The sequence below is a fragment of the Mus caroli genome, unplaced genomic scaffold (assembly GCF_978045245.1).
Source record: "Mus caroli unplaced genomic scaffold, Mus_caroli_1 scaffold_14, whole genome shotgun sequence".
Taxonomy (NCBI): Eukaryota; Metazoa; Chordata; class Mammalia; order Rodentia; family Muridae; genus Mus; species Mus caroli.
This window is the reverse complement of record NW_028227269.1, coordinates 78,810,982-78,824,316: the sequence shown is the minus strand read 5'-3', so window position 1 is coordinate 78,824,316 and position 13,335 is coordinate 78,810,982.

The window sequence follows — 13,335 nt, the reverse complement described above, 5'->3', positions numbered from 1 at the left end:
GCTACCCTCCTTATGTAATCCAGCCATTTTGCTAAGCCAGTCCTTTTGGCTATTCTGTCTCTTACCCTCTACCCTCCTGACCTCTTGGACTTAGCTCTCTCCTCCCCCCTCCCCCTTTCCTCCCATGTCCCAGCTCAGGATGCTGTTCACTCTGGACTCTGCCAGATGTGTCTGCCTCTGGCTATGCTCTCCCTTTTATCTACAATGAACCTTCCCCCACTACCTAGGACCAGTCATGTCCTTTCCTTTTTTATTTCTTTTTGTCATTCACAAGCTATAGGGCGTTATATCACAGAGAGCTATTGCCTGACCAGCACTGCTGAAAGGTTCCAGAATGGAGTGGCCAAACATTTCTCGGGGCCCTAGTTCCTCCTGTGTGGTTCTCCAGGCTCTGCCTCCTGCTGTATGTGTCTGCTTTGTCTCAGGCTGGCCTCTTCTGAGGTGTTGAGGTAGCTGCACCATCATTCTGGATAACACACTGCCTTGGACGAGACATAGAAGCTTTCAGAAGTCCCTAATGGAGTCGGAGGGTAGCTCTGCCTGGGCCACTACAAGCCAGGACAGGGCTTCCTGCTCTGAAGGGTAGGAGGGCAAGAGGCGAGACTGATGGGAGCTGGTGCGAACCCACCTGGAGATCATGCCTTACCCTCCAGAAGGAGATGAAAAGATGCCAAGAACACAGACTCGTGTCTACCGCAGGTCGTAAATCTCATTTATAGCTGAGGCTGTCGCCCGAGACCTCCCAAAGTTCCATACCTGCTTTATGACAAATCCAAGACCAGCTGTCCCTAGTCTCAGTGACAGTTTAGTCAGCTGTCTTTGAATCAATAATGTCACTGAGGGCCTCAGGTAACCACCACCTCGTCTCTAGGGAGATTAAGCAGACAGAGTCTTTGTAGCTATAAAGGGATGCCCACATTGATCTCTAAGGCACCACTGGGACCTTTGCACCCAGCACTTGATAAGAAGAGCACAGAGATGAGCCTGTTAACTCCAGGATGAGCCTCGGGGAAGCCGAGGTGGGCTTGTCTCAGCCATGTTTTCAGATTTGTCATTTCCTGAGCAGCTCTGGCCACCCTCCCCTCTCACCTCCTCCCAGGCTAAAATGGACAAAACAGGGCTGATAATTGAGTTAGGTCAGCTTCCTCTCTGGCCCTGCCCTCTTCATAATCTCATTTCCATGGGATGAGGGATGGCAGTGTCCAGGCTCAGGAAGCAATCTGTTCCCTCGTGTCCGCTGGGCCTGTTAATTGGATAGAAGAACTGACTAAGCTTCCACAGAACCCTATTAGAAACAGATTTCCTCTGGTTCCCACAGGCCAGCCCTGGAGGGCTCTCCAGGCCTCAGCCTGCAGGGAAATTCAGCTTTCAATTCAATTTCTGTATAAGTGACTTGTCTTTTATTTTTAATTTATTTTATGTGTATGGGTGTTTGGCCTACGTGTTTTATGTGCAGACCATGTGCATGCAGTACCTGCAGACGTAGAAAGAGGGCGTTGAATCCCCTGGATTGGAGTTACATATGGTTTGAGTCATTGTGTGTGCTGGGAATCCAGGTTGTTTGAAAGAGCAAACAGTGCTCTTAATGATTGCACCTTCTTCCCAGGTCCCAAGTAACTTAAGTCTTTATTAGAATAGTAGCTGCCACTGACTAAGTGCCTACTGTGTGTCAAACATAATGCTACATAGTGTGTTCTGGACTAAGGATGAAACTGTTACTCTTGGCCAAGGGTCTCACCACAGGAACTGCAGGACCCTCCCTCTATTTGAATGGATATACTTTGCTTTGTCCTTGGGAAGAACTTTGGGCAGCTTGGTTGTTTGTGGGGGCTATTCATCTAATTTTTTTTTTTTTTTTTGGTTTTTCAAGACAGAGTTTCTCTGTGTAGCCCTGGCTGTCCTGGAACTCACTCTGTAGACCAGGCTGGCCTCGAACTCAGAAATCCTCCTGCCTCTGCCTCCCGAGTGCTGGGATTAAAGGCATGCGCCACCACGCCCAGCCGTCATCTAATTTTAAAAACAGTCTCATTATGTATCCCAGAACATATTAGGTAACCCAGGCTGCCTTTGAACTCAAGGTCCTGCCTCTGTCTCTCAAGTGTTGATGGCTAGTTCTGTTGGCTCTTGAGAACAGTCCTGTGTCTAGGGTAATATAGTGCCTGAGTGTGAAGTGGCCCCATGGGGGAGCTGTCTAGCACCAAAGGCCATCAAGGGTGCCCCAAATTGTGACCTAAGTTAGCTTCCTGAACAGCTCCCTCCCCCTCCCCCAGAATGCTTCCAAGGGACAGGCCAGGGCTCAGCCCCGACCTGTACTCTGTGCCTAGAGTCAGGAGTCACATCAGAGCCTAGGGGACTGAGGTACCGAGGAGCTGACTCCCTCTTCCTGAGCTCTGCGCTTTGCTCTCCTGCTGGCTGCTGTGCCTCACTCCATCTGTCCAGATATCACCATCCCCAGGAGAACGTCCTGTCCACTGGCTGAGTTAGTCAGCTTCACCAGGAACCTCACCTCTCCTTCTCCATCCCAAAGCCCTCTTCCTTGACCTGTTTGGTCTGTGCAGCTCTACTGTTGCATGCTGGGTAGGGCCAGTCACTAGTTCTGTCTATTCCTGTCATGAGAATGTGAGCTTTCCAGACGGTGCTTTGGCTCCCTTGGCCTCTCCCAGTTCCAGGAACAGGGGGAGTTTTTAAGATACGCCTGGAGAACAAAGGGATGGATAAATGAACCATGAAAACATTCGCTGCAACATTTGTTTCTAGGTAACTTCAGTTTTAGGTAATTTCAGTTTTGATTTTTCTCTTCTATCCAAGAGAAAATGTGCTTCTTGCTATGTTCTTTCTTTTTTTTTCCCCTCCTCCTCCAACTCATTTTTTTTTTAAGTAGAGTCTCATGTAGCCCAGGCTGGCCGCCAACTCTGTATGTAGCAGAGGATAACCTTGAGTTTGTGATCTTTCTGCCTCTACCTCCCGAGACCTGGGATTACAGGTGTGTTCCATTCATACCTATTTTTATTTGGTACTTCGAGTCAAACCCAGGGCTTCTTGAGTGCTAGGGAAGCTCTTTGCCCTAATTTCTATACACAGTTATCTATCTATACATGAGGGCTCCACATTCTTTAATTGAACCAGCTGAAGACTGAAAAGGCAAATGCATCTCTGCTGATCCTTACACCATCTTAACTTGCTGTTATTCCTTGGATAACAGCTGTTATCCATAGTGTGATATGGCACTGGGCTGGTATGGTTAATCTGTGTTGGGCTGGTATGGGTAATCTTGTCATCTTGATGGGAATTGAGAGATACCTAAGAGATCAATGAAGCAAGCACACTTCGCTGTGTGTCTACAAGAGCATTTCCTAAGATGATTAGCAAGGTAGACCCATCCTGTGGGGGCTGCATTCAATAGGGAAGAACAACGGGGAGAGAATATTTCTTCCTGTTTCCTGGCTGTTATGGGTAAACTGCTCTGTCCCACCTTGCTGTTTCTCTACAATGCTCTATGTTGGCACAGGCCCTGGAACAATGCAGCCAGCGGACTGATGTGTAACCCCTGATGCTGTGAGCCGAGATAAACCTTTTCCTCTCTTGACTTGTTCCCTCGGGTGTTTTGTCACAGTGACAAAATAAAAGTGACTAACCTTTAGACATTGCAGGTGCTCTAGAGAGTGAAGTATGCGGGAGTATATGCATGGGTTATATGCAAACTGGACACCATTTCTATGGGGTTTGTCCATCTGTAGACCTGGAGGCATGCTAGGAAACCCTGAAACAAACCCCTGAGGACACTTAGGAAGAACTATGAGTAGAATTTGGGGAATTATTATTATTTTGAGCAAAGCAAACACTGATTTATTAAGGAAACTTGAGAACTCAGGAATGGAGGGGCTCCTTGAATGGCATCCATGACTGATTTTAGTGGTCAGAGGCTGTGGCCTATTAATTCTCTGCGCTTAATTTTTTTTCCTCGAGTCTTCTTTCTACGTAAGCATGATTATTTTAAAGTTCCGTGCAGCCAGGTGAGGATTTTCAGCACTCAGAGGGAAGGTTGTGGTGAGTTTCAAGGCCTGTTCTACAAAGCAAGTTTTAGGCTAGCCGGGACTGCCTAATGAGGCTTTGTCTCAAAAAAAGCATGAAAGAAAATAATAATAATAGTAATAATAATGTTATACTGACAAAGCTAATAAAGATAAAAACATGAAAACAGAGTAATTCATGAAGTCCCTGCCACCTGCCTTCCACAGGTGCCAGTTTATGGCCAAGTTTGCTTAATTATGGTTCCTATTATTTTTAAACACCTCTCGAACAGGATTTTTAAGAAGACCTTATGGTCACAGCCTCAAAAGAAGAAAAATTAGTGTGTGTTCAATCGAGTGTATTGTTAAAACCCATTATAATTATTTTTTACTGTCTAGTTCTAGTTAATTCCAAGAGATAAACAAAAACATCTCACTTCAGTTATTATGACCTTTCCCCTTGCATGTTGTTTTACATTTATTATTTCTTGTTGGGGAAGAGCACACGTACCACACAGAGAACAACTGTGGAAAGAAGCCCTCTCTTTCTGCCCTGTGGGTCCTGGGTATCAAACTCAGGTTGCAAGGCTCAGCAGCAGGCACCGATACCCACTGGGCCATTTTACCACCCTTCCCCTTATATCTGTTTGTTTTGAGACTGGTCTCACTGTGTAGTCCCAGCTGGCCTAGAATTTGCTTGTGTAGACCAGGCTAGCCTGGAACTCATGGAGAAAGGCCTGCACCTTTTGTCATCTGCTACTAACCACTATTCATTTAATGCACAGAGGTTTATGGTTGCTTACAAGCTGGGTTTTTATTGAACACTTGGGTTAGAAATAGATCCAAAGAGAGACCCTTTCATCCTCAGATCTGCTGGTGGAAAATCTGCTTCCTATTTACGTGTAGACTGAGAAAAGAGCCAGAACAACAATGGTCTCAAAACCAACAGCCATCAGCAAGAAGGGGGAAGAAAGAAAATGCTACCTCAGCTCTTGCTGAAGAGAACTGTCTGCCTGAACAGTAGTTCAACTATAGAAGGAAACCAGTGTCGCCTGAAACGGACCCTCAAAGCTTCCATAATGCACACCATAGATCCCTCCACAACATGGGGCCCAGCTACTGCCCTTCCTCAGGAGACCCAGGAAGCTTCTATTCTCCCTGCCCTGTGACTCTTTACATTATAAGTCCTCACTTCAGTACAAGCTACATTGATGTTTTGTTCTGTTTTGGGTTTGGGTTTGGGTTTGGTTTGGTTTGAGACAGATTTCTCTGTGTAGTCCTGGCTGTCCTGGAACTCACTCTGTAGACCAGACTGTCCTGGAACTCAGAGATCCACCTGCCTCTGCCTCTCAGTGCTGGGATTAAAGGCCTGTGTCTCCACCACCCAGCAAAGCTACATTCTTTACTTTGGGGTTAAAGAACACAGGAGAATACTTTGGAGAAAGGTTGAGTTTTGTTTTGTTTTTTATAATATACTAGTTAGTTAGTTTTGAGACAGGGTCTAGCTATATAGTCCCGGCTATTCTGCAACTCTCGATATAGAACAAATTAGCCTTGAATTTATGACAGTCTTCCTGCTTCTGCCTCTGGAATACTTGAAAATGGAGTTGCAACCTATATTCTGTAAAGTGCACTGATCTTCAGGAAAGAATTCCAGTAGAAATTCCAGTGGTTTTTTTACATCACATGCCTGTGGAACCCTACCCCAGACATGGAACACTCCAGTCACCACAAGGCACTCCCTGTGTTCTTTCCTGTCCCTACCCTATACCCCACCCTAGCCTGCCAGGAAATCGTGCACTGCGCTGTTGGCCTGTGCCAGCAATGTTTCAGCATGCTCTAACTGATAATGTGGGCTGAGCCTCCTGGGACTCAGTTCTTCCTTTCCTGTGCCCTAAGGCCAGGTAAGTCCAGGAAGACCCGTTGTACAGACAACAGCTTCTCAGGGACCCCACCGCGTGAGAGCAGGGCCTGTCCCTACTGTCCTAATTATCATGAGACAGACCCCAGGCCTTGACCTTGAGCCTGGCCTGCTAGGCCTTATTCCCTTGCATACTGAGCACTGAGCATAGAAACTCAAATATATAACTTAGTCTTTCTAGAGTAAGAGGCAAGACCAGATGGAAGAGCTCAGAGTTACTGTGACTGGAGTCTGCTAACCTGGATTTCAGTCTTCTGCTAGCTGTGAATCCTCCTTCAGCCCTACCCCTGCCTCTCCCAGTTTCTTTTTCTCTAAAATGGCATTAAAATGAAGCCTTTTTAAGAAGCTACCCAAAGCACACTATAAACCCACAAGTGCTATAAAAGCATAAAGAGTCATTACTGTTACCATAATAAATTCCCAGACCCTGTATGGGATGCAGCCCAGGGACTGCTTATCCAGGTAGGTTACAGTGGTCTCTGACTACAAACCCCATAGCACCACCATCTTCTTCAAAGGAAGGGACCTGGGGACCTCTGAGAACTTCTGGAAGGCTTTGATATCGCTTCTTTGCTACTTTAATTGCAGTTATGATTTATTGAAGGCTCATCGTGTGTCAGGTAAAGCACGTAAAACTGAACATGCCGGAGCTAAGCGTCGGAGGTGCACACCTGCAAGTCCAGGAGCTGGGCAATGGAGGTAAGAGCATCATCAACTACATAGTGAAATCTACATGATGCCCCATCTCAGAAAACAACAACAAGTCTTAGCAAGTCTTCATAGGGCCTGCTGACCTGCTATTGTTCAAATACACAAGAGATTAAGGAGCACGTTCAAAGTCACATAACAAGAGATAGAGCAACAATAGCAAGTGATAGACCTAGAGTTTGAACCATGAATTATGATTATTTTTATTTTATGTGCACCCCTTGCCTATGTGTATGGATGTAAACCATGTACGTGCCTATTGCCTATAAAGGAGGTCAGAAGAAGGTGCTGGATCCCCTGGAACTGGAATTATTACAGATTATTGTGAACCATGATGTGGGTGCTCAGAATTGATCCCAGGTTCTCTGGAAGTGTCCTTAACCACTGAGCCATCTCCCCAACCCCTGTACCCTAAAGTTATCCTGAGAGCCCTATGATTTCTGTCATGAAGGAGAAATAATATCTGCCTTGTATAATTGAAACCCTGTGTGAGAGAATTTGACATATACCGATGTCTGTAAAGGTTCGTTTCCCTTTACACCAAATGTGCAGCTGGTGAATTTGGAGGAATAGATACTAACATCTCAATAGCTTCCAGGCACCACTGAAGAGCGTGATCAGAGGGTCTCTGGTGCAAACACTTAACACTTTGCTGGGCATCCTATCCAGCCTGCCCTAAACACTTGCAGTTAAACATTCTACAGCATGATGGAATAACAGTACCCAGTGTATTTGTTAGAACTATAAGATCTTTTCTTTTAAGATTTTATTTGTTTTTTTTTTGAGATTTTCACACATGAAATATTATATTTCTCTCTCCCTCTTTCTCTTTCTTTTCCTTCTAAGTTTTTGTAACATCTAAATCATCTATAATAATACGTTACTCTTAGGGAATTCTGTGTGTTTCCGTGTGTGTGTGTGTGTGTGTGTGTGTGTGTACTGTAGATTGGTCCTGGGGCTTTGCACTGCTAAGCATGTACTTTGAGCCATTTAAAACACTTTAATTGAATTCATTCATTCCTTCAGTTTCACTTGGCTTTGGTTTTTTTTTTCCATGCTGGGGACTAAACCCGGGGCCTTGCATCTGCTACACAGGCATCCTGTTCCTCTGTGCATCTGTGGTCCAATCTTACATCTAAGATGGCTTTGTCCTATAAACCCTTGCTTCCACCACAATCACACTATGGTGTGTCCTCTTCACCACGGAGGACTCTCTGTGCTCTCAGTTGATCAAACCTGTAGGGTTTCTAGCTCCAACACCATGTCAGTTAGATCTGTCTCTTCTGGAGTTCCACATAAGTTGGAGCGCACATATGAACAGCTCACTGCCTCTCTTCTTTCTCTCGTTGTGACTGTCTTACATAGTGTTCTTCTGTCGGTCACTAGTCCACTCTTTACTCCTGAGTTGTCTGGATATAGCCCACTTTTTATCAGCTCATCTGGGTTGCACTTGTTTGTTCGTTTGTTTTGTATGTCTTTTTTTTTTTTTTTTTTCTGAGACAGGGTTTCTCTGTACAGCCCTGACTGTCCTGGAACTCGCTCTGTAGACCAGCCTGGCCTCGAACTCAGAGATCCACCTGCCTCTAACTCCTGAGTGGTGGGATTAAAGGCAATTAATCACTGCCCGGCTCAGCTCATCTGTTGATGGGCACCTCAGTTGCTTACAGTTGGGCCTTCTATGAATAAAGCTAAATACTGATATACAAGTGAACACGTGTTTCCATTTCTCTGAGATAAATAGGTATGAGTGAATTGTTGAGTCACGCCAACATTTAAGGTTATAGAAAACTGCAAATTTGTCTCTGGAAGTGATCATACTGTTCCACGTGCCTGCTAGCTTCATATCTTCATCCAAACTTGTGCTGCTGGTAGTCTGCCGTTACTTCTACTAGGTAGGTAGTGGTATTTCTTGCGGTTATAATTTACTGTTTTCCTAGGGTCTACTGAGTCTAAGGACCTTCACACACACTTCTCTTCCATATATCTCTCAGTGATGGACTTGTTCAAGCCTTAATCTATTATTAAAACATAAACCAAGGGGCCTGCAAGATGGCTCATAGTACTTGCTGCCAAGCCATCAGATCATCTGGAAAGGACAGATGTGAGTGAGATACAATGATTAATGAAGCCCACTGGGTAGAATGTAAACTAAGCTTGCGATTATATACCAGTGAAAGTTGAAAAGTTTCTGTACCTTTAAAGCCAGCATTAGGAAGTGTAGTGGTTTGAATAGGAATGCCCTCCATAAACTCATGCAGATGGATGCTTGGCCCATAGGGAGTGGCATTATTAGGAGGTGTGGCCTTGTTGGAGTGGGTGTGGTCTTGTTGGAGGAAGTACGTCACTGAAGAGGAGGCTTTGAGGTCTCCTATGGTCAAGCTCCACCCAGTGTGGAACAGTTTCCTTCCGCTGCTGCAGATCAAGATATAGAACTATCAGCTCCTTGGGTAACACATCTGCCTGCACGCTGCCATGAAATTGTAAGCCAGCTGCAATTAAATGTTTTTCTTTATAAGAGTTGCCATGGTCATGGTGTTTCTTCCTAGCAATAGAAGTCCTAACTAAGACAGGCAGGCAAAAGCAGGCAGATCTCTGAGAGTTTAAGGACAGCCTGGTCTACAAAGTTAGTTCCAGGCTAGCCAGGGCTACATAGTGAGACCTTGTCTAGAGTCCCTCTGTCCCACATGCTTTTCTCTCAGATCCCTGGCCTCGGATGGCCTTGAACTCACAACCCTCTGCCTTAGGCTCTCAAGTGTTGGAATTACAGGCACATGCCTCTTCATCCACCTCCCTTTCCAGTCTGTTAACCTTTTGCTACTCTTCAATGCCTTTGTGCTGTCTGAAATGACAGTAAAGTAGTGCCAAGAAGGGCTGAGAAATGGCTCCGTGCTTAAGAACACTGGATGCTCTTTCAGAAAACCTGGGTAAAATTTCCAGCATCCATGCAGCAGCTTACATCAGTCAGTCTATAATTCCAGTTCCAGGAGATCCGACATTCTCACCCAGACATACATGCAGGCAAAACACCAATGCACATTAAAAATAAGAAGGGACAAGAAGTAGGGAAGGCATGTTACTCTCTCTTTTCTCAGTCTTTAGGGAGAAGAACTAGGTAGTATGTTATAGAGAGCTTTCACCAGGTTACAAAGCTCCTTCTATATTTAGTTTGCTGAGTGGCTTTTAAATTTTGTCAAGTGCTTTTCTTTACATAGCTCTAAGGAGACGGTTGTACGATTTTTAAGACTTGTGCTATTTGCAGTAAAGGTCTGATGATTGATTCTCCACGGTGAACCAGGTTTTCCTACCTACCGTAAACCTGATTTGCTGGTGCCTCATCTCCCTTTCTCTCTATTGCTAGATTTGATTATCTAAAATGTTCAGTAGTCTATGTCTGTGTTCATTATAGACTCATTTTGTCCTTATAATCTTGTAGTCAAGTGTTTTGTCTGATTTGGGTTTCTCATAAGACTGACCTTTAAGATGAGCGGAGATATGCCATTTTCTCTCCCATTTTCTGAAAGGACTTTGATCCTATTTGTTTGTTTGTTTTTGTTTTTGGGGTTTGTTTTTGGGTTTGTTTTTTTTTTTCGAGACAGGGTTTCTCTGTGTAGCCCTGGCTGTCCTGGAACTCACTCTGTAGACCAGGCTGGCCTCAAACTCAGAAATCTGCCTGCCTCTGCCTCCCAAGTCCTGGGACTAAAGGCATGTGCCACCACTGTTTGGCAGATCCTATTTCTTAAGTTTACATGGAAGTTACCACTGAAGCCAGCTAGACATGGGGCTTTCTTAAGGGAAGACTATTTTTTAATGATTAATTTATTTCATATTATGTACATTGGTGTTCTGCCTGCTTTTATGTGTCTGTAATGTGAGGGCATCAGATGCCCTGGGACTGGAGTTATAGACAGTTGTGAGCTGCCATGTGAATGCTGGGAAAAGAACCTCGGACCTTTGGAAGAACAGCCAGTGTTGTTCTTAACCATAGAGCCATCTCTCCAGACATGAAGAAAAACTATTTTTTAAAAATAACAAACTTTTTTTTTTGGTTTGGCTTTTGAGACAGAATTACTTTGTGTACCTCGAGCTATCCTGGAACTCGCTCTGTAGATCTAACTGACCTCCAACTCACGAAGACCCACCTCCCTCTGCCTCCAAGAGCTGGGATCACAGTGTGAGCCAACACTGCCTGATGACCTTTTCCCCTTCTGAAATGAGTCTCACGTATTTTAACCCTTTCAGAGGTCTTTACTAGACTCACGGTGTTATTTGGCTATCCCTAGTACCTCATTCCTGAATATTCCCATCATTCCAGAAAGAAACTTCATACTTTTCTGACTCCCAGCTAAAAACTCCAAATCTGTGAAAACCACACAGGATGTGGGCTTTGCGTCTGGCTTCTTTCACTTAGCGCTATGCAAGGCCCATCCCTGGGAACCTTGCAGCAACACCTCATTCTCTGTATTGCTGACTATTATTTCAGTGGGTGCATAGCCCACACGTTGCCTCTCTGCTCATCAGCTGCTGAATACTACAACTTTCCATTTTTGTCTGTTATAAATAATGCTGCTATATATAAGCATTTATATATAACTCTTTGTGTGGTGTCACTTCTTTTGCATGTATACCAAGAAGTGTAACTCCACATATCATAACTCTGAGTTTAACTCAAAAGTCTTAAAAGGTTTATTTTGTTATTTGTGTGTGTGTGTGTGTGTGTGTGTGCATTGTGTGTGTGCCTGTGGAGGCCAAAGAAGGTGTCAGATCCTCTGGAGGTGGAGATGCACATGGTTGTAAGCCACACAGTATATAGGTGCTGGGAACCAAACTTGGGGCCTCTATAAGAGCAAGAAGTGCTCTTAGCTATTTAGCTACCTTTTCAGCCACTCCATTTTTCCTTCTTTCAATACATTTTAGATGGTTATTACAGAAAACACAAGTAATCCCAGCAGGTCCCAAGCTTGGACCAGGCTGAGCTCTATATAAAAACTCTGACTCCGTGTATATGCACTGTGATTATTTTACTGGGTATGGAGTGCTGGAGTGCTGTGCCCCCCCCGCCACCCCCTGCACCCCCACCCCCGCATCCTCTCACCCGCATGCCTCTACCATCAGTGCTCTCGAGCCTCTTCTCGTTCACCTAATATGTTTATTTAATGTCTTTTTTTGGAATAACATCTATGCAAATCTTTTCCCGGATTTATTTTTGTTCGGTTTGTGGGATTTTGGGAGGTTTTTTGTATCTTAGATTTGTGGTAGTGATGGTTTTTGAGACAGCATCTCAGATAGCTCAGGCTGGCCTTGAACTTGTTATGTAGTTGTCAACCTTGAACCTGATACTCCTGCTTCCCCTTACACGTTCTGGGATTACAGACAAGCACCATCATACCTGGTCTCTGTGGTACTAAGACAGAACCTAAGGCTTTGTGTACCATCAGCAGGAACTCCACCCACCCTCTTGGCTCAGTTTTATATGGGCTGTTGTATATCTGTATGTTTATATGTGTTGCATATATATATTTATATGTTGCATGCTTATATGGGCTGGGTTTTTGCTGAGTTGTACAAGTTCCTTGTGTATTGTGGATGCTAGACTCTTAGAAGATACACGATTTGTAAATACTTTGTCTGAACTGATGCGTAGATTTGGTTTTGGAAACGGGGCCTCATGGATCCCAGGCCAACCTTAATCTCTCTATCAGGCTGAAGATGACCTTTGAGCTCCTGATCTCTCTGCTCCCCCTCCTAAGAGCTGGGGCTGCAGGCATTCACTAGCACCAGAGCGTCTGCAGGGCTGGGAAGGAAAGCCTTGTGTGCACTACAAAATCCCTCTGCCAGCTAAGTTCCGGCCCCAACTTTATTTTACTTTCCCCAATAATTAGTTCCCCCCCTCCCAAGTTCTTATGCTTTTGGTGTTGTAAAAAATAAAATAAGGCCTGGCGTGGTGGCGCATGCCTTTAATCCCAGCACTTGGGAGGCAGAGGCAGTCGAATTTTTGAGTTCGAGGTCAGCCTGGTCTATAAAGTGAGTTCCAGGACAGCCAGGGCTATACAGAGAAACCCTGTCTCGAAAAACCAAAAACGAAAAGAAAGAAAGAAGAGAAGAGAAGAGAAGAGAAGAGAAGAGAAGAGAAGAGAAGAGAAGAGAAGAGAAGAGAAGAGAAGAGAAGAGAAGAGAAAAGGAAAAGAAAAGAAAAGAAAAGAAAAGAAAAGAAAAGAAAAGAAAAGAAAAGAAAAGAAAAGAAAAGAAAAGAAAAGAAAAGAAAAGAAAAGAAAAGAAAAGAAAACTGTTGGCTATGGCTGGAGAGACAGCTTGCCAATCAGGAGTGCTTTTGCTTGCAGAGGACACCAGTTCACTTCCCAGCACCCACACAATGGTTCACAACTATCCATAACTCCAACTGCTGAGGATCCAACATCATCTTCTGACCTCCAAGGGCACAAAGCATACATGGAGTACACAGGCAGACATGCAGGCAAACTATTCAGGTAAAATATGATATACATAAAAATAAACGTGGAAGAATACGATATTTTAAAAACAAAACAAAGCCTGATATTCATATGTGTAGTGTAGTCCAACATCACAAATTTAGCCCATTTTTACAGTAGCTCAATTTCACAAAAGTATATGTGTCTGTTTTCTACTATGACTATTATGGATTTATGAGTCAGCAGAATGGGTCAGTGGGTAAAGGCC